At 41.9% G+C, this 22,300-nt stretch overlaps 1 protein-coding gene across 10 annotated transcripts in view; it reads right to left on the bottom strand.

Annotated features, from left to right (window-relative positions):
• Positions 1–18,032, bottom strand: part of GNG2 (G protein subunit gamma 2) — a 135,395-nt gene extending 117,363 nt beyond the window's left edge. For 4 of the 10 annotated variants that reach the window (XR_001880979.1, XM_017849516.1, XM_017849517.1 and 1 more), the window contains exon 1: positions 4,349–4,835. The gene's annotated coding sequence lies outside the window, so the exon portion shown is untranslated. Of the gene's footprint in view, positions 1–4,348; positions 4,836–7,530; positions 7,647–17,777 lie in introns of those variants that run through there. The other 6 variants (XM_017849520.1, XM_017849519.1, XM_017849527.1 and 3 more) reach the window with 3 other exon arrangements.
• Positions 18,033–22,300: the final 4,268 nt, after the last annotated feature.

The raw sequence follows: 22,300 nt of genomic DNA, 5'->3' as shown, positions 1-22,300 counted from the left end.
TTCCCCCCACCCCTGGCCCCCAGCACATGGACATAGTGCATTACAGAAAGTTAACATGAATTATTCAGGAGCTCTTCAAACCATGTAAGGTCAATATCTGCCCCCACACCATAAAGCTCAGATATTGTTGCTATTCAATAGGGTCCCTGCTAATTGTTCTGCCCAACACTCTCAGCCTCACCATACCCTGCCTCACCAGTTTAAGGATTAGGAGTAAAATCTGTCATGGAAAAGGAAACAGAGGATTCATTATTTTTGAAAGTGAAATTTTGGTTAGAATCACATTTCATTAGTAGAAATTTGTTGTCTCAGAAACCCGTTGTATTGTTTAACTACCATAGCCCCTCCCCACAAGTTAATGCTCCCCTTTATAAAGGATTTGAGAGCAATTTAGTACTTTAATTTCTCCCCTCCCTTTCTGACCATGTACCTATTGAGCATTTTTCTCTGCTGAATGAGAGGGGACCAGAAAAGCACTGAAGAAACAGCTCTCCAGTGCCTCTGTAGTGGTAGCCTGGTCTAAGACTTGACCAGCAGAATCACCGGTGTGACTATCCACAATAAAGGTTTGAATTTCACTATCAGGTTCTGGACATCACCAACTAGCAGAAACTATGCACATTTTCTTACCCTCTCCTTTTGATTTCAAATGTTACTTTTGAGAGAAGTATTTTATTTGGGCAGGGATAATACTGTTGTATAAAGGATGTTAAATATAAAGATTATGATTATGATCTAATGACACATTCAGTTAAAAGATCCCACCATTTGAAAATGTCTCCTTGAAAATCTGACTAAAAATTGGCAAAGATTCTCAACACAGTATTTCTGGGGAAAAACATCAGCAAGGAATATGAACACATTTTTCTAAGAAGATATACAAATGGCCAATAAGCACAAGAAAAGATGCTCAACATCACTAATGATTAGGGAAATGCTAATCAAAATCACAAAGACATACCACTTCATACCTCTTTGATAATGGCTATTATCAAAAATGTAAATAAAAAACTAAATATTGATGAGAATGTGGAGAAAATGGAATCCTTATTCATTGCTGGTGGGAATGTAAAATAGTGCAGCTGCCATGGAAAACAGTATGGCAGTTCCTCAAAAAATTAAATATATAATTACTATGTCCCATCAATTTCACTTCTGGGTTCCCAAAAGAAGTAAAAGCAGGGACTCTAACAGATATTTGTACACCCATGTTCATAGCAGTATTATTTACAATAGCCAAAATGTGGCCCTGGGGCCATCAAAACAGAGTAAACAAAGTATTGTTTATACATTCAATGGAATATTATTCAGCCTTAAAGAGGAAGAAAATTCTAGCACATGCTACAACACGGATCAATCTCAAAGACATTATGCTAAGTGTATTAAGCCAGTCATGAAAGGACAAATATTGTATGATTCTACTTATATGGGATACTTGGTCAAATTCATAGAGACAGAAGTAAAATGGGGGTTTCCAGGAGCTAAGGAGGGAAAGAGGAGGTATTGATAAATGGGTATAGAATTTTAGTTTTGCAAGATAAAAACAGTTCTGTGGATGGACGGTGGTGATGATAGCACATCAATATACTCGCTACCACAGAACTGCATACTTAAAAAAATAGTTAAAATGGGAAATGTTATGTATATTTTATCACTATAAAAAAAGTCTCCCTAAACCTGTGAGGCAGTGGTAAAGGCCAAGAATATGCTAACTTTTCCTTATGTCACCAAGGAAGAAAAAATAACATCTCAGTATCTTCTATGTAGAAAGCACTCACTTATCCACACACAAAAGCAAAAACAAAACAAAAGAAAAACTTTGATTATGTATTACTAGCCCTTATTTACAATGAGGAAACTGAGGTTCCTAAGTTAATGTACCACGTTAAGTAGTAAGAACCAGTGATAGGTTTCAAAGGCAGATCTGTCTGGCTCCAAAGCCTGTGTTCTTTTCACTCCACAGTGTTTTCTCCTACCCACAGAAGTCTTTTATGAACAGGCTTTCTACTTTGACTATACAATTTTTAGACTTAAAAGTTGGGCTTGCTTTCTGAAGCAAGCTAAACAAAGTCAGTCAACCAAACACATTCACTACATGCCCACCATATGAGGCCCAAGGCTGGCCATGAAATAATGGAGTCATGTTTCCATTCAGCCATTGGCCATATGGCAGAAAAAAAATAGTACAATTAAAATTTCAGTGTTGGTCTACTCCTCAACAGCCAGTGAATACCCCAAGAAAAATCATTATGTCTTTCAATATTCCATATGGCCAGAATAAGTGGAAATAGTTTCATTTTACAGCATAGAAGCATATTCATCTTTTTCCTAAACATTCTACCATCATAGTTACTGATCTGCTGTTACTCACTAATGTTCTGCTTCAAGCTGGAGTTTAACAATTAAGAAATGTTTTGTGCTGAGTTGTTTTCAGAAAGATAGCAGGGCCCTCTTGACTCTACTATGCCCGTCGGGCAAGGTTTCATTTTCTTACTCATGTGTGAAACACACACAGAAGAGTAATGCAGATTGTCTGTGCCTCCCCAAACAAAGCAGGGTGTTGGCATTATCTAGTGAATACAGCCTGCAGAGGAGTAAGTACCAAAGGGTAAGCCTGTCCTCATCCATGCAGCTCAGGTTGCCAACTTTTTACTTCATTTCATGATGTACAGCTTGATTCTAGAACTCCCCTGGGTCATTCTGGATCTATGATCTACCCTAGGTCTCCTAAGAAGATGATCTTTACATATTTCCCTTTAGGATGCAAATAGGAAGCCGAACTACAAAATCCATATCACGACTTGTTTTGCCCACAAGTTTGATTAAATTCAGTAAATCCTTCAAGGAGTTCCATGGTTTCAATACCAGCAGTACTTTGTCTCTTAGGCATGGGGCAGGTTTACTTTAATGAGTAAAAAACCTCCGAGAAATAGACATTTTTTTTCTTTAGTAGCTATAAAAGCTTCCCATCTCTCAAAATGTGCTGCTACTCCACAGATTTTGAGAAGCCATGTCGATTTCATAAAGATAGCGTTAAAAACAGCCCTGTAGCTCTTCACAAGTGAGAATGATGATAAACGAGGAGGTACATACATACATACCCTCTCAACTAGCATATTTGGTATTTAAGAACTTATGTTTCAAGAATTTGTGTCAAAATATTGACATTTTGTTATTTTCACTCCAATAAGCAGTTTTTTCTCTTTCTTTTGAAAATTGTCTCCTTTCATTATAGAAACTCTAGAAAAAAAATCCTTTTATCAATGACTACTTACTGCTTAACTGTACTTTCTGTTGAAGATTAAAAAAATAGTTTAATTCTTTAAATAGTGCTACACTAGGGTATTAAACTCTCCTATATATCCTGTCAGAGGAATCTCACAATCTCAATTCTCATCTGCCAGACCTATTTAGTGTACTTTTACATATCATTCATAAATATGAACAAGCCATAGACCCAAGCTGTCATTAAGAACATTCTTGGCTCAAGAAAATCAAAGAATAAAAATCATGTTCTGGTTTTACTACTTCCGTCTATCCACAGCATATTCGTGTAAGGAAAGAACCCAGCTGCACTTTTTTATTTTGTCCCTCACCGAGGCTAACATGCACCTTGACCTAGAGGTGAAGAAAACACATACAAACATAAAATCCATACATATACTAGTATTTGATTCTGGACAAGTTACTGGCCTTAAACCCGCCACACTCCTTTGAACAAGGATGCAACTTTAGGATAAGACCTACTGGCAAATAATAGCTGTGCCTGAGGTTATCCTGAAAGCAGCTGCAAAAGCTAAGGGAGGAAGACACTGTTTTTTTAATGGTAAATACTGCCCCTCACATACGCAATTCGAGCCTTTGTTGGCAAAATCTAAGTACAAAAGAATTTAACTCCCCCAAAAGCGAAATCACAGCCATTATTTTTGCAAATCAGAAGACATCCCAGTGCAATGTGTAAGAAAGAGAATACAATTAATATTTTACACCACTTACTCCCCTAAAACAAGAGGACTGCAAGGCTCCGATGACCAGACCACGGCTTCACAGCCCCAGATGGATTTCGACTCAGCCCTGGTTTTCTTCCGAGAGAACTATACAAACAGCTTCTTGTATTTAGCATGTTGCCCTGTCGAGTCATCAAATCTAAGCACTGATGATGAGGTTTTTTTTAATCAAATGTGTCATAAATGTGGTCGTTCTCAAAGACCCTTCCAAAAGAATCTAATCATTTCCCCTAGTACTGAAACGATGTCTCTATCATCCCTTAGAAATCGGACCTTAAAACCACAGGCGACGGTCATTTGTCTCAATTAAAAACGAGCAACATGGAAAACGTTTCCTTTACCTCAGCTCCCGAGGCTTGGTCAGAGGAGTGTGGTTTTCCCCTGTCTCCGGAGCTGATCTGTGCAGGCGAGCTCCGGCGCAGCCCAGCCCAGCCCAGCCCAGCCCAGCAGTAGTAGGAGTTGCCCACGGAGCGCGGCGGCAGCGTTGTGAGTATGTGTAGCGGCGGCTGCAGCCCAGGGACTAGTCCCCACCCAGCTTTGTCTTCAATCAACGTTCTTTCTACAGGAAGCAGCGCATCTCCCACTTCCTCCTCTTCTTGGTAGCTGTTAGCGGCTTGCTTCTTTTCCCTCTCATTTCCATTTCAGAGCTTACTCTGGTGGTTTTGTCAGCTCCTGGGCTGCTGACAGTGATTTGACTTTAATCCCCCTTCTCCCTTTGTTCAAGTCCCTCTGGTGCTGTCTGTTCCTTCCTTCCCCTTTTCTCATGGCCCCACCGTCACCTCAGCGACAGCTTCCATACACTGCTCAGTCGGCCCCCTTCCTGGCACATTGCCTGCTTTTTTAGCCCGAACTTAGCTTGTAGCTATTGTTGTTCTTGCTGCTGTTGTTGCTACTGCTGCTGCTGTTTTTTTGGGTCAACATCCCCTGGTCAGGTTCTGGCCCCCAAGATCCCACACCAGCCTCCACTGTTCCTCCTGATTTACTGTGGTCCCCATCAAGCCAGCTAGCTGGGAGCTTGCAGCTTCTCACTGCAGCACTTTTCTCCGTGGCCAACATTTCAGATGCTTCATTTCTCCAAGGTCCCACTACCACTGAGATCTTACTTAACCCACATGCTCAGAAAAGAATGGCCTGATAAGTATTCTTATGGGGCACGGGAACTAAACCAAGTTTGGCGATGCTACCTATAGGCCTAACAGTGAGGACTATTCCCAAAAGATTCTCATAGATGGGAAGGAATGAGGTGGTGCTGAATGCTACACGTTCCCAACAGAGAAACTGAATACCCCTCTCCCCATCCCACACACACTAGCAGGGCTGAAAGGACCTTGTGATCCTCCAGTCTCTTCCCTTCATTTTAGGAGGTAATATTGTGGAACACACAAGGGTAGGGACTGCAAGCTGTCTGCCTGCCAGAATTTCAATCCAAGTTGCCATTACTGACTGTATGAACTTGGGCAAATTATTTAACGTCTATGTGCCTCAGTTTCCTCATCTGCAAAATGTAGTTGATGATAGTCATGCTCTACAGTAGAAATCTGAGGATTAAATGAGATGGTATACAAAATAGTTCTGGGGACACAGGAAGTATTTGGCACATAATAACTTATTATTTTCAGAGGACGTTGGGCCTCACATTCAGCAAGTGATTTCGGCAGTCAGCAGCCAAACTCTCACCAGTACTTGGTTTTCCAATTCCTCACTATTAGTATGTTCGCAACTGTACCCGGATGCTTTAATAACAATTTATTCAACGTGTGAGTCATTCTCCCCCCAGTACTAACACAAGGTACTTTGGGGAAGCTACAGATTAAACATGAGATGAGGGAAGGAGAATCCTGTTCTAGTGTCCAGGCAACACTATGGAGTTAAAAACAACGACAAAAAAAAAAAAAACACCTCCTCTCAGGAATCAGTGCCTGGAAAGCTAATCTTGCCAGGCACTAGTTAATTCCCCAACTCCTCCTTTTTAATCCAGTCTTGCCTTAATCCTCCAGCAAGTAAACTAACAGGAAATGTTAGAAATCTAGGACTGATGGAGAATAACTCACCAGGTGAGCCTTCCAAACACACTGTGGGGACCACAGCACATTAAGCTAGAAGGTACAGAATTTAATTTCTGTGAAATGTTCTGAGACAGTCCCAAAACACCCTTTGTTTCGATTTGATGTTCCATGAACAGAGTTTGCTTATTTTTTCAAGGAAATCTTTCAAATCATCAAATAGGACCCTGATGTCAACTCACTCACACCTGAAAACTACAAAATGGATTGATTTAAGATTGAAAATGAGCAACTACCTTCGATCCACCAGCAAATAGATTTGCAGTAGTGAGAGGATTGGGCATGAATCCACCAACATGTGAGTTACCTCCACACCAGGAACCCTGGTGCCAAAGATTACCAGGAGCTTTTAAATGTAAATTTAAATATGCATGATGCCAAGTCTAAGAAAAATGAGAAGCATGTTATTAATGGTTGGAAACAAGACTATGGTTAATTTTAGACCAGTAGGTTCTGGCATTAACTCTAGATTCAAGTACAGTAACTTTTTGTGTCTTTTTGTTTCTAACTCACTCTCTCTCTCTCAACCATCAGAGAGTGGCTGGTATTTATATTTAAGCCTATATAGTAAAACCTCTTTCAAACAATAAAATCTCTAGGAATTTTGCCTGCTGCCTTCTAATCAGTTCTTCCATCTCTGGCCCTTATAAAACTCAGAGTAGGTTAATTGCCAGTGTTAGGAGGTGCCAACAAAACTCTATACAAAGCTAAAAACTAGATTTTAAGATCTCTCTCTCTCTCATTAATACCTCGTTGCTTTTCAACTGATCCTAATAGCCTCTTTTTCAGGAGAGAAAAGTAAAGTGTTGGGGTATATAGCTTGGCCAGGATAGATCAATCCAGTTTAGAGCTCTTAACACAAGTTTGCCTACCAAGTTTGCAAAGTGTTAATTTCTTAGGAAAATGACATCTCACCATTAATAGTTTATGCATCAATTGCTAACCATGAGCCTATCCCAGTACATTTTATCACTGGGTAAAACAAAAGTCTGTAAAATACTCTAACATTCATGCATGGCCGTATTTGCAGGCATTAATACTTTGTATTTCTTACATCTACTGGTAGCGGAGGTTGGGTAATGAAGAGGACATAATTTCGGCCTGATGTCTCTCCTATGTTATTGAGCTTTCTAGCTGGATGTTCCTTGGAGTTCTTATGTTTAATAATCCGCAAATTATATACTATACCTTCATCCAAAGCCTGTTCCTCTTTCTATATTCTCCATTTCATTTAATGAGGAATACAAACCATTTGCCCACATCAGGAATATAAGAATAACCACCAAACCTTTTATCTTTGTTATCCCAATCTGACTTAAAGTTCCTCCTCCTTTCATTCTCACCACCAAACTATCTCCTTGCCCAAACTCCTCCTCTCTCTTCCTCTTGCCACTGTCTTATTTCACAAATGCTTTGTTTTTTTCTGTGCAATTACAATACTTTCTACTTTGTCCTCCTACCTCCAGTCTCTCTTCAAAGCCATCCCTACCAGAAGTACATTGCTGAGATGGAGAGTTGATCAAATCACTTCCCTACTATAATACTTCAGTATCTCCCCTCCAGGTTGCTTACAGGATATATGCCTTAATTCCTCTGCATGGCATACAAAGCCTTCTGTGATGTCACCTTTCCACATTCTCCCTTAGTGCCTGTTGCAGCCTTATATGCTACAACCTTCACAGCAGGTTCCTGAAGGGGCTGTGCTGTTTTCTCCCTGCATCTTGGCACATGCTATTTCTGTTGCCAGAAATGCCCTATCCCTTCCTCTATTTTGCCTACTAGTAAACCCCTACTTATCCTTTAGGACTCAGCTTTTCTCAGAAGCCTTCCCTGACCGTGGAAACTAAGCAGGTGCTTCCTTTTCTGTAAGTGTGACTGGTGCCTTGCCTCTACTTCCATTTCAGCACTAAGGACATTATTTTCATGTTTTGTTAGATGTGCATCTCACCCCTGAGCATTTGGGTCCATTAAGGTTAGGTCCACGTTTGCTTGTCACACAGTAGGTAGTCAACAGATGTTTGTATAATGAAAAGGCAACATTGGCAGAAATTCCATTCCTTTGAGTGAGGGGAGAAAAAGGAAGTCTCAAAAACAAGAAGTTGGTCATGGGGTAAGAAACAATAATTCCTCTTTCTCTATATATATATTTTGCAAATTTTCTATAGAAATCCATGGCACATGCACAACTTAATATTTGTTATGTGGGCAAGCCTAAAAAATTCTAGGACAACTCCTAGTTCCATTTCTGCATTGAACTTCTTATAAAGAAGCATAATCTGGCAACAAAAAAGTAATTAGAAAATAAATATTAAGGCTGGGCTCAGTGGCTCATGCCTGTAATCCCAGCAATTTGGGAGACTGAGGCAGGCAGATCACTAGGTCAGGAGTTCGAGACCAGCCTGGCCAACATGGTGAAACCCCATCTCTACTAAAAATACAAAAATGAGCTGGGTGTAGTGGTGCATGCCTGTAGTCCCAGCTACTCAGGAGGCTGAGGCAGGAAAATCACTTGAACCCAGGAGGCAGAGGTTGCAGTAAGCCAAGATTTTGCCATTGCACTCTACCTGGGCAACAGAGCAAGACTCTGCCTTGAACAACAACATCAATAAAGAAAATAAATATTAAAAAGAAAGCTATTCTTTATTTGTATCTCTGTAGGAACTTTAAAGAGACTGATGAATAAGCTAGAAACACTTCTCACATCCCCTTCTGTACTCTCAAATCTTTGCCACATCCCAACTGTCCCAGAGTATCTCGTATGCCAAATCCCCAAACTCCCTAATCTCTCTGCAATGCTGTACACCTCCTTCTCTCTCCTCCCCCGCTATGCCCAGCTAGTTCTTTATTTTTTTATTTTTTTGAGACAGTCTTGCTGTGTCACCCAGGGTGGAGTGCAGTGGCACAATCTCAGCTCACTGCAACCTCCACTTCCCAGGTTCAAGCGATTCTCCTGCCTCAGCTTCCCAAGTAGCTGGGATTACAGGCATGCGCCACCACGCCCAGCTAATTTTTGTATTTTTTTGTAGAGACGGCATTTTGCTATGTTGCCCAGGCTGGTCTCGAACTCCTGACATCAGGTGATCCACCTGCCTCAGCCTCCCAAAGTGCTGGCATTACAGGCATGAGCCACCGCACCCGGCCTAGTTATTTTTTGATTGACTTGCCTTCTCTGGCAGAGCCCACCCTATTTTTTCTTTCCTGTCTCAGCTTTGGTAGGTAGGTCGGTCAGTTGGTCTCTCTCTCTTTCTCTCTCTCTCTCTCTCTGTTTCCAATCAGAAAGGAGCCTATCAGAAAGGAGCCATCAGCTGTGCCAGCAAAGCCACCCCTTGAGTGCATGTGTGGGCTGCAGGGAAGAAGGAAGAGTAAATGGGAACAAAAAGGTAAATCCATGTAGTCATAAATCTTGTCCACTCTTTTACATTGATGGTACATTTAATGGCTTACTTAATTGTTCAGCTGAATAGTAATCAAGAATAAGTAAATTACCGAGCTGTTATTTTATCACAGAAAAGCTAGAATTCCAGGCATTTCTTGGATCAACTAAAGGGAACAGAAGCCTCTTTAAAGAGTTCTTCAAAAAGATATAATCATGATCTGATCTGTGTGTCACAGGATCATTCCCTACCCCCAGACATCTGAGCCTAAGCCCAGCTGTTAGGAGCCAAGAAGACTGAATCATATTTGGCTTGAAGAGAGTCAGGGGGTGGGTGGGCAGAACTAATCTTTCTGGAGAGAGAGTGGCTGGCCTTCACTAATGAAAAATGTCAGTTTCTGTCTCATGGCCCAGCATGAAAGCTAGTGGGACAAGGGACATGAAGAGTAATAGCCAACTCTTTCATCAGAGAGAAATGTGTTGGAACCATGAGTTCTCTCCTTTTGCTCTGGGCACAGCCAGTAGTGTGAAGCCCCCCAGATCCTTCTCTGATATTGCCTGAAATGTCACACACATAATACATGTGTGTGTTGCAGATATACACATACTCCTGGGGAGGCTATCGGTGATGAATGAGTTAAAGATGCTTGCTTTCCTAACCCCTCATGAGAAAACAAACACAAATGTTGATGAGGAGAGGAAGGGGATGGGTAAGGAGGCCAAGAGTAGATGGAATTGAAGAAGGGGGCTGGAGGAGGGCTAACCATGAAGCCTGAGGTCTTACTGAAGAGGACAGTAGCACAGAGGGACACAGGCAGGGAGAAGGCAAAAGACAGGAGGGAGGCAGAAGTAGAGTTGGAAGTAGGTAAGAAAGAGCCATGGCTGGCCTAGTGCGGTGGCTTATGCCTGTAATCCCAGCACCTTGGGAGGCCGAGGCAGGAGGGTCACTTGAGTTCAGGAGTTCAAGACCAGCCTGGCCAACATGGTGAAACCCCATTTTTTACTAAAAGTACAAAAATTAGCCAGGTGTGGTGGCAGGTGCCTGTAATCCCAGCTACTTGGGAGGCTCAGGCAGAAAAATCGCTTGCAACCCTGGAGGAGGAGGTTGCAGTGAGCCGAGATAGCGCCACTGTACTCCAACCTGGACAACAAAGCAAGACTCCACCTAAAAAAATAAAAATACAAACAAAATAAAAAATTTTTAAAAGAGTCATGGAGGCCTTGCTGTGGAAACAAACAGTTGTGCCCAGAGAGAGTTTGACCAGGCTACTAGGAACAAGGGCTCCACACCCCCAAACCAGGGCTGCCTTGTATGTTTCTGAAGTTCTGGTCTTCCCATAAGCAGAAACTGTTCCAAACCCCAGCAAAAGTTGGAGCTGGGCTATTGACTGGGGTCAGGTGAAAGAATTTAAACCAAATGTGTTACTACCATAAAAACAGAAATAGTGATTCTGCGAAGTAAAACTTTTGCTTCCAAAAAGTCCCTGAAGATCAATATAGATATTCAAGGACAGGACGGGCGTGGTGGCTCATGTCTATAATCCCAGCACTTTGGGAGGCCAAGGCAGGCAGGTCACCTGAGGTCAGGAGTTTGAGACCAGCCTGGCCAACACGGTGAAACCCCATCTCTACCAAAAATACAAAAATTAGCCAGGCATGGTGGTGCACGCCTACTCAGGAGGCTGGGGCAGGAGAATCACTTGAGCCTAGAAGGCAGAGGTTGCAGTGAGCCAAGATAGTACCACTGCACTCCAGCCTGGGCGACAGAGTGAGATTCTATCCCCGCCCCCCAAAAAAAGGGAAGAAAAAGAAATTCAGGGACAACAGGAAACAAACAACAAGATCAAGAAGAGGGAGTCTGCAGTGAAGTGTGACAGAGGTTAGAGAACACTATGCACCCACAAAGCCTTGGAAAAATAGCCTTTTAAAAGGAATGTCAGAATTAAAGGATACAAATCTGCAAGATTAATATCACACATGTAAATCATTTTGAAGTATCTTGAAAGAAAAGCTATACAATAATAACTCCAATAATTTATAGGCAAGGCAGAAAGGCAAGACTTAGTTTTTCTGTGCCAAAAATGTAGACTGGACAGCGTGATCTATTTTGTCAGTAAATAGGTTGGCAAGAGAGGATAGGGAATTAAAGGAGCTGTTTAAAGGCATTTTTCTTTGTGTCTTTGTTGATTTCCCTACTGGAAGGGGTTTTCATAAATTTACTTGTGACCTTCCTTGGCTCCCCTGCCTCTGTTCTGTACCTAAGTTTTCAGGTTCTCATTTTGAATTTTCTATGACAGAATTTCACGAACAGAACCATAGCAGTGGAGGGAACTATGGCTTGTGAATGTATCCCTTCCATCAGAGTCCACTAGAGTGTGATCACTAGACCTGCCACTCCCTGAGGGCAAGGGCTGGGTCTCACATCTCTGCATCTTCAGCACCTACCTCGCACAGCACTTGACACATTGCATGCACTTAGTATTTGTTTGTTAACTTTAACTGAATATAAACAATTAGATCCTGTGGAAGAAAGTTATGACCACTACTGACCATTTTGAAAATACCAGAACATTTTATAAAATCAGCTAAGAATCTAAGAGAATGAGTGAATAACTACTAAGACTGCTTAAAATATTACCAAAAATGTCCCCAGAAATCAAAAAATGAGAAGAGGATGTAGCAAGGGGGTAAATGTGATAGTGATTTTGAAAAAGGAAAGACCGTGAAGTTACCGACCAAGTAATAACATTAAACCAGCAGGAAAAAAAAAAATCTGTCTTTACTCAGATGATAATAAAGTCCCACTATATGTAGAAAACTCTTATGAAGCAAAGTGTTGTCAATTGATTGCTCTTCCGGCAAATCTGTGAACTCTGAAGGTGCATTTGCAGTAATGCAAAACACTTCTCATGAAATGCTGCTAAAATGATTTCCATTACTTTTGTAAGAAGTTATTCAGCATTCTTTAAGTATTACTTGTATGATTACACAGGGAAATTTCAACAGAGAAGAATTATGTAGTATAGAGTAAAACTGGAAGTCTCAAATTATTGACTTGGCAGAAATAATCTATAATTAAGATTCCTTAGCAAATTACTATTTTTTGTGCAGTTTTATAACTCCCCTCCCTTGCCCCGACAAATTACCACTTCTTTATCCTGGTTATAGCTCTTATCACATTGTATTATCATTGCATGTTTACCTCTATCTTCAACCACATGTGAAATCCTAGAATTCACAGGTAATGTCTTACTCAGTCTTGTATCTCTGGTGCCTTGCACAGTGCTCAGTGCATAGGACACAGTAGGTGTGCAATAAATCTTATTTGCATATTTGAATAAAGGCAAGAGCATGACAAGTAAGGTCCAGATATTCATTTTAGGAGGAGGGAGATAAGTCAAATTTCTGTAGGGCTCTTTTTATTTTTAAAATATTAACAAAGTCCTATAGTATCTGTTAGTATGGCAAGTTTGTTCATTATACATTATTGTTTATGATTTTATTTTCCAAAGAAAAGAGTGAGTTACATGTTCAAGATCAGTTATGGTCATTGATTCCTTCCTAGTTCAGAATATTGAAATTTACCCAGACCACAGCCAAGTCATTTATTTACTATTAAAATATTTATGTACATCCCTCACTGCTAAATTTTTACATCTAGAAAGTAGATTTGCATAAACTGAAAATTAACAGCATAATATGACTTAAGTAAATCCTGCCAAAATCCTATCAACACACTTGGTGCAGAGCTGATATAAAAGTGGAAAAATGACATTACATGCACCCTTATTTAAGGATTACATATATCAATGCTTTTATATCTGAACGACATGACAGCAATAACCACAAATAACATAGACAAGAGAGAAAAAAGTTGTTTATGCCCCACAGCTGAGAAGGCACCACCAGAAAAAAGATAAGATTTTAAGGAATAAATTACAGTGTTCAGAATGGATATATTTGCTTAATCTATTTATTAGTGAGACAGACTCCCATTTTATTATGAAATAACAGTCTAAGGAAACTCTTCAAAGACTCACCATCTATGACAATCATCAGATGGGAAAATAAAAACATCTTTCTACCCTTAAGTCTGTAGGAAGACAACAACTGTGTGCTTGATTAGGCAGGGTCTTGATGGTGCTTGATACACAGTAAGTGCTCACTAAATCTTTGTCAAATGAGTAAATGAACTCCATAAGAACAATGGAAACTCACTATTCCCATTTATGATATAGGTAAATGATGAGGTTAGTATGTACTCTTAGTATAAGAGTCAAAACTGCTGCTCTAGTACCATTGGGTCAAAAGATGATGGTGATATGAAGGGCATCTTATGATCAAAGGGTTTATGATGAAGACTCCTGTGTAGATTTTGTGTAGAATGATGAGTATGCATATGGGGAGCCAAGTTATGTATTTTGACAACCAGATTATCTCCCCTGCTCCAAGGGAACCTGCTTTATAACCTAAGGGGCTGGTTTCTCCCACTTGGTATCTGGAAAGGTGTTAATTTATCATTGGTTTCTAGGGCCGATGGAGGACAAAAATCATCCTTCCACCCTCTCTAGATTAGGGTGCAAATGTTCCTGAGGCTGCCTTCTTCTTCTTATAATCAATTGATTGGGATAACATTGTGTACATAAGCTCCACGGTGGGTTGGCATTGCATATGCAGGTGATATACTTCACATATTTGTCCCCACCCAAATCTCATGTTGAACTGTAATTCCCAGTGTTGAAGGTGGGGCCTGGTGGGAGGTATTTGGGTTGTGGGGGTGGATGCCTCGTGAACGGTTTGGGCCATTCTCTTGGTGATAAGTGAGCTCTGAGTTCACAGGAGATCTGATGACTTAAAAACAGGTGGCACCCCGCTCCCACTCTCTCTCTCTTGCTTCTGCTTTTGCCATGTGATGTGCCTGAACCCTCTTCACCTTCTGCCATGATTGTAAGCTTCTTCAGGCCTCCCTAGAAGCTGAGCAGATGTCAGCACCATGCTTCCTGTTCAGCCTGCAGAATGGTGAGCCAATTAAACATCTTTTCTTTATAAACTATCCAGTCTCAGATATCTCTTTATAGCAATGCAAGAACAGCCTAATACAACGGACTCTACATGAGTGGACTCTACATGTTCCCCAGTGCCCAGAAGAAAGGTTTTTCTGCTTGTAACCTGTTCTTTTCTTCCGACCATCAGTAACCATAGGTCAGCAATCTTTTTAGCCTCATATGTGCCACAGAAGACAATAAATTTTCACTGGTACATTTGGTAGATTTCAGGAATAAACAGAAGAAAGAGAATAAGGGAGAAGATTAGGAGGGAGGGGTTTATTTTTTTCATGAGAGCTATGTTTTAAATAAGAGTGCTGCAAAGAGAACTCAAATGGGAGCCACATAAACAATTTTAACAGCCACATAAGAGGCAACTTACTTTAAGAGGGAGAAATATGAAAACTTACTTCTAAAATTAAGGGGTAGGAGTGCAAAAAACAAAAATAAAAATCTCCAAGGAACAGCCAAATGAAAACAACAGAAGCCAAAGAAAGAGAAAGGACCAAGAGGCAACTATGCTGCTTCCAAAACTCGCAGAAACAAAGTTATAATTCCATGATTAGTAATTAGTCTTTTTAGGGATGGAGTTGGGTTGGGAGGAACAACTTTTTAGTTTAAAAAGGATGGGGATATTACTGGAATTGGCCATATAAAAGTATTTACTTTTTATTAGCCAGGCATGGTGGTACCCGCCTATAGTCCCAACTTACCTGGGAGGCTAAAGTTGGAGGATCACCTGAGCCCAAAAGATAGAGGCTGCAATGAGCTGCAACGATCATGGCACTGCACTCCATCATGGGCAACACAGTGAAACCCTGTCTCAAAAAAAAAAAAAAAAAAAAAAAAAAGCATTTGCTTTGTATCTAAAATTGGGTATAATTCATACATTTGAATATGCAAGTATGTATTGGAAGTTTACTAGATGCCAGAAGGAAACAAAACAGTGTTTCTGATCTCATGGATTTTATATGATAGTGAGGGAATCCAAAAATAAAGTCATTAATAGATAAATATGTCAGGTAGCATTGAATTTGGAGAGGAAAAATAAAGCAGTGAAGGGGAACAAAGCAGCAGGAATGCATACAATATTTTAAATTGGATGATCAAGGAAGGGTGCTGGTTATTCTCTGATTGCCATCTCCTCCCTCACCGTTTTCTATTCATTCTCCATTTTTCTTTGCTTTGCTCTCCAAGATGGCCCTTAATTATTCTGGGCTTCTACTGTTCATACTCTAGTATAGTCTCTTCCCACACTGACTCAGAACTGATCTGTGTGACTAATAGAATGCGACTGAGATGACAATGTGTGTTTTTCAAGGTTAGGTTATAACAGGCCTTGTAGCTTCCACCTTGGCCTCCTTGATCATTTGCTCTGGGGGAAACCAAGTGCCATGTTGTGAGGTCACTCAAGCTGCCCTGTGGAGAGGCCCACATAGGGAGAGGCCCCCTCCCCTAAGATCTTAGGTCTTGGGGAGGATCTTAGGTCTCCTGTCAACAACCAGCACCAACTTGCCAGCCATGTAAGCAAGCCACCTTGGAAATGAATCCTCCACCCCAGACAAGGCTTCAAACAACTGACATTTTAACTGTAACCTCAAGTGAGACTGAGGGCCAGAAATACCAAGATAAGCTGCTCCCAAATTCCTGACCCACAGAAACTATAAGAGAAAAAAAGTATGTTATATGAAACCTCTATGTTTTGGGGATCATTTGTTATGCAACAGTAGATAACTTAAATAGTACCCAGTACTTCATTACTCCAACTCCCTTAGTCTCTGATTTCCATCTGTGTTAGACCAGTGGGTAGAAAGTGAGGTCAGTGTGTCCATTCCTCAGCATTGTTCTCTGGTCCTGGTTTCCTTCCTCAAGAACCACAGCTTCTTCTGGGCAGCCCCACAGGTGTCCAGGACTGCAACTCTTTGCATTCCTACAACACTAGCCCCTTCAAGCCTAGATGTGGCATCAGATCTTGCTGTTGGTTTCCTGATCCCCACACATACCTCGGTAAACACTCCCTTCATTCTCCTAAAAATGGTGCGCCTTCTATTTCCTAAAATACCCAGGCTGATACAAACGTCCTCCTGCAGGAGAAGACATTTAGACAGAGACCTGAAGGCAGTGAGAGGAGGCCTCCTAACATCTAGGGAAGAGTATTTCAACAAGTGCACAATACCCTCCCGAGACTGCGGAAGTTGGGCGTGTTCAGAAGCAGCAAGGAGGGGTCAGCATGGATGGAGCAGAATGCACACATAGGGTATAAGGATGGGGCAGTAGTCGAGGGCTACACTTAATCGAGTTTTGTGGGTCATGGTTGTATTCTGAGTGTGATGTACAGCCATGGGGTGGGAAATGGTCTGAACAAGGGCATGGCATGATCTGACTTGCTGTGAGACCAGAATGAAGGTAGCCAAAATGGAAACCAGAACAATGAGAAGGGCCTTTTGAAATTTAGAAAGATGATGTTGGCTTGGCATAGGATGACGAATAGTAAAGGCGATGGGGAGAGACTGGATTCAGGCTCTATTTTGAAACTAGGGCTGTAAGAATTTGCTGCTGACTTGGATGTGAGGGAAGGAGAGTAAGGGGGAGGAAGACTCCAAAGTGAATGGTGACTGGTGGAGCTATTTACTAGGATGGAATCAAGAGAGTGGAGGGGGCAGTGTGGAGGGAAGAGGGGAGGAAATCAAGAATTTGTTCATCTCAACTTCAAAAGAGGAAAAGCGTAACCTTCTACTGTTTAAAAAGGAAGATGAGAAGTCATTTTCACTTACAAAAAAAAAAAAAAAAAAAAAAAGGACTGTATTCATAGAGTAACATCACTATGTCCTGGCCTATTAGAATATCGCCATTAGAAGACGTTAAAATCAAGGAACACATTCTCAATTTTAGTTGGAAGTGTGATCAACTGTTGGTAATTTGCTCTCCAAAGATCAGACTAAACAAATCCAGGAGCTAAGGCCTTCTGAGGGTCCAGGGCCCCTCTTGTCTGTGATAAAACTCAACCCGCCTATAGGTGGAAGATTTTACACCACTGAGGATTCTAATTATCCTGCCTGTAAAAGATAATCTCACTAGTTAACTTCCCATGACTTTCTTTTTTTAAATTTGAAATGTGACTACCTTCAGCTCCAGGATGTGACAGGAAACAAGACTTAGCAGATACTTCCGTTTTTCTTGGGACAGCACCCCTCAGCCCACTTCCGCAGTCAGGGCTCCTCTTACCATAAAAGTAGAGCTGTGCCTCCACCCAAACCAAGAGGCTCACTTCTTACACAACGTCGGTTACCTGCTTTCCTTTGCAGACTTGAAGTGTCAGAGAATCTGCCCATTGGAGTTGGCACTCCCGCTTACAGACTTCCCTCTACAGACGCTGCAGAGACCAAGTGGCATTTGTCACCTCTCATCTGTGCTGAGGGGAGAAGGTGACGACGTCCTGTGCCTCATGGTGGGGTCGGCTGCATGCTCACTCCCACCCTCCCAGTCTGCATCTTGCCTGGGGATGCCAGTTCACAGGCCTGTCTTGATGCTAAAGGGTGTTTGTTGTTGTTGATTTCATAATGACCTCTGTCTAAAAATTCTGTAGGCTTCCAGGAAGGGACACAGCCTACCATGATAAAATGGACTTCTCCTCCCCTCCCCCCTTTGGTTACCATGGCAACTCTGAATGACTGATTTCCTGGTTGCCATGTAGATGCAGTGGGATCCCAGCCGCTGCACCACACAAAGACGTCAGTAAGAATAGCAAGCAAACAAAAAACAAAACCAAAAAAATCATGTTTGAAAAGACAAAGGATTGCATCTCAAGCTTTCTTCTCTCACACCAAAGTGGAGGGAAGGAAGCAATTGTAATTACGAATGGTGCCCTTCCCGGAGTAGAGGTGCGTGCACCTGTCCCACATGGGAGGGAAGACTGGAAAAAGGGGAAATCCCTTTTCTTGTAGCCAGGGGTGTTGGCATGGTGACGGGAAGGCAGATGCCACTCTCAGGTGGCTAGAGCCCTTCAGCACTCAGCCTGCGTTCCACCAAGGAAACCTGAAATATTCATCTGGGTAGCAGAATTAAGTTAGGTAGAAAACAAAGCAAAAAACAGGTCTCACAGACATTTTTTTAGAATGTTCTTCTTTTCATAGTTCTAAATTTTAGGATTAAGATTCCAAATGCTCAAATTTAATATGGGGTTGAAGTTGGATTTTTACTTCTATTCAACAACGTCAGAGAATTAACAACAAATTTAAATGCTTTCCTGTCTTTTTAAAATTGATTTGTAACAGCTTGATAAAACCACGTAACAAAAGTTGGTTAATCCAGGTTTTTATGGGTTTCACAGCCTGGGTAATATCTGTCTTTAGTAATATGCATGAAGAGCACTTGTGTGTGAAAAAAATTGTATGTAAAAAATATTCTATATTACTCCAAATATATACAAAAACTAAAATGGTTGATAACACACCTCCTTGATTTTTCATGATTATATCTGAGTCAAGTAGTTTAAAATTAATCTGTTTTTCCTTTTCCAATATCCACCTTTCTACCTTTTGACAAATGGTTTATACATTTAAAAAACTGAATCGAGTAGGATTCACACAGAGTTACAGGTGCTTTACTGTTAATTTTTGGCTGCTGAATCACGAGGTCATTTTGTGATACCTATCTTGTCAAAGGTAGAAGCTGCAATGAACTACAGTGTCCCACGTTTTATAAATGCTGGAGCAGTGACGTCGACAGACAAAGCTCTGTGCCCAGGGGACTACAGAACACAAAGAGGATGGATCCAGCCCTGTAACTACCATTTCTTAATATTATTTCCAGCATGTACCACTGCCTCATCACTCAGGTCAGCATGTCCCAAACTGGATCAATAGGTGGCACACAGGGTAAAAAGTGCGGATGGGGAAATCAGAGCTCAAATCATTTTTCAAAATCTTAGGTTCAAGAACATTGACCAGGTTTATTTACCATGGGACTTCTCGGGGCTTTTGATATTCTGATATCTGGGATGACTCTCTGAGAGGGAATTCTACAGAATAAGAATGTGGCATTTCCCAAACATATTTGGCCACTGAGTACTGCTTTCACAGAATCACTCGTAGTTCTTCAGAGCATCCTTTGAGAAATGCTGGGCAAGATTGTCTCTAAGATCTAATTATAGTTTAAAGATCCATGGATATTTATGTATTTATTGAGACAGGTCTCACTGTCACCCAGGTTGAAGTGCAGTGGCATGATCTCAGCTCACTGCAGCCTCGACCTCCTGGGCTCAGGCAATCCTCCCACCTCAGCCTCCTGAGTAGCTGGGACCACACAGATGTGCACCACCATACCCGACTAATTTTGGTATTTTTTTTGTAGACATAGAGCTTCGTCATGTTGCCCGGGTTGGTCTCAAACTCCTGGACTCAAGCAATCCACCCGCCTCAATCTCCCAAAGTGCTGGCATGAGCCACTGCACCAGCCTTTATTAATGATTGAAAATTCCATATTTTGAAAAAGTGATTTGGCCCATATGATACACTAATTTAGCCCATAGAGAAACAGATTTTTAAGAGAGCCAAGAGAAAAAAAAGAATTCACAATAAATTCGGTGTCTTTTATCTATTTTAAATCAAAGCAAGAGCACCAAGTTGTTTCAATAAAAATTGTGGCAGGAGGGCCAGGCACAGTGGCCCATGCCTGTAATCCCAGCACTTTGGGAGGCCAAGGCAGAAGGATCACGAGGTCAGGAGTTTGAGACCAGCCTGCCCAACATGCTGAAACCCCATCCTTACCAACAATACAAAAAATTAGACGGCGTGGTGGCTTGCACCTATAATCGCAGCTACTCGGAAGGCTGAGGCAGAAGAATCGCTTGAACCTGGGAAGCAGAGGTTGCAGGGGGGTGGAGGTTGCAGTGAGCCAAGATTGTGCCATTGCACTTTGCACTACAGCCTGGGTGACAGTGCAAGACTCCGTCTCAAAAAAAGAAAAAAAATGTGGCAGGAGGTGAAGAGGAACAGATACCGAGGGCCATGGTGTGGCGCCTCCAGCTGGGAGTCAGCCGGAAGCTATGGTAGGTTCTCCTGGGAAGGAACCACCAATGCTCAGGGGACCTTCTTGGAACTGAGTCCTCTTCCGTGGAGGTTTTGGGGCTTCCATCTGAGCATACTAACTCTTTATACAACACTCCTCTCCACCCACACACACACAGAGCTGTCAACAACAGCAGAGTCACCAGCAACTTCAGCACCACTGAAGCCAACGAAGAAAACAATGACTTAGAGAAACTCCTCCTCCTCTTCCTCTCCTCTGTGACATCATGAGTAACAAGGGGAGAGTCTCAGACATAAGATCTGCCCCCTACCCAGCCTAGTCCAGCCTACCCTGGGGAAAGAGAGTTTGAACCAAATATGAGATGGGAAACCAGACCAGATTGTTTTAATAAACACAAGTGACGACTTATGAGTTATGACATAGAATCAAATGTTGTTAAGGGGACTGGGTCCCTAGAGGGAAAGGAGATTCAATAACAGGAACGTACAGCTGGTAGCAGCTATTTGCAAGATAAAACTGCTCCATGTTTCTGCCTCAACAAATTGAATGTCTTCAATCAAACTGGCTGAGTATCTGGGAAAGCCACATGAACAAAGTAGGGGGGAGCAGAGTGAACTGAGAAGAGAACACACAGCTGGGAGATGCACAGAAAGGAGATACATTTCCTTTGCCTGAGTCACCAGGAGAGTCTTGAGAGCAGTGGTGGAAACCAAGGTGGTGGCCAAGGGCTGGGGAAGAGAAAGGGGGCCTTGCAGGCTGAGGCAACTGGCTGCTCAGAAGCATGAGTTGGGGCAGAGCATGGCTTATTCTGTGAGCCATGAATAGCTTGGCATAGTGGGACCAAAAGGCCAGGGTATGTGGGTGTGGTGGACTGAAGAGGTGGGCTGGGGTTAACTGAGCCCCATGAATTCCATGGCAATTTGATCAAAATGGAAACATAAGGAACCATTAAAAATGTTAGTCAAGGGGACTGATGTGACCGGGTTTGCATGTTGGAAAGACTGCCCCGTGACAGTGTGGAATAGGCATTGAAAGAAGGGTTGAGGGCAGGAGCAGAGTGGACACACTCAAAATATTTGAGGTTTTTATTTTTTAACTTTAAGTTCTGGGATGCATGTGCAGATCGTGCAGGTCACACAGGTATACATATGCCATGGTAGTTTGCTGCACCCATCAACCTGTCATCCAGGTTTTAAGCCCTGCATGCATTAGGTATTTGCCCTAATGCTCTCCCTCCCCTCGCCCCTGACTCCCCGACAGGCCCCAATGTGTGATGTTCCCATCCCCGTGTCCGTGTGTTCTCATTGTTCTATTTGAGGGGTTTCTATAGCAGTTGGCAGCCAGGTGTCTGGGTATGTCTGTGAGGAGGTAACAGGGAGAGAAGAGCAAGAAAGAGGAGGTCAGCATTAATTCCAAGAGTGAGACAACCAAGTAGATGTCTGTGCCTTCATCCAGCCCTTCAACAAGTATACATTTGCATTAATATAGAAGCATCATTTCTTCCCTCTCCCCTGAAGACCTTGCCTATGATTTACGGTGAGGAGGGCATTGATTAAAAACACCTGAAATAGTTCAGCTAATTATAACTTAATTGGGTTGTTAGTCTCTTCTGCAGTCTTTAGCTGCAACATCTCAGCCTGCTACCTTAGTGGCAACAAGATTAACAGCAGAGTTCTCCAGAGGGAGAAGAAAATTTTTCTTCAATTCTGGCAAATAGGCCAGGTGTGGTGGCTCATGCCTGTAATCCCAGTACTTCTGGAAACTGAGGCAGGCAGATCACTT

Source organism: Rhinopithecus bieti, unplaced genomic scaffold (genome assembly GCF_001698545.2).
Source record: "Rhinopithecus bieti isolate Rb0 unplaced genomic scaffold, ASM169854v2 scaffold_29928, whole genome shotgun sequence".
Lineage (NCBI taxonomy): Eukaryota > Metazoa > Chordata > Mammalia > Primates > Cercopithecidae > Rhinopithecus > Rhinopithecus bieti.
Note: the sequence above shows the minus strand (reverse complement) of the source record. Positions and strands in the feature narration are given on the sequence as shown.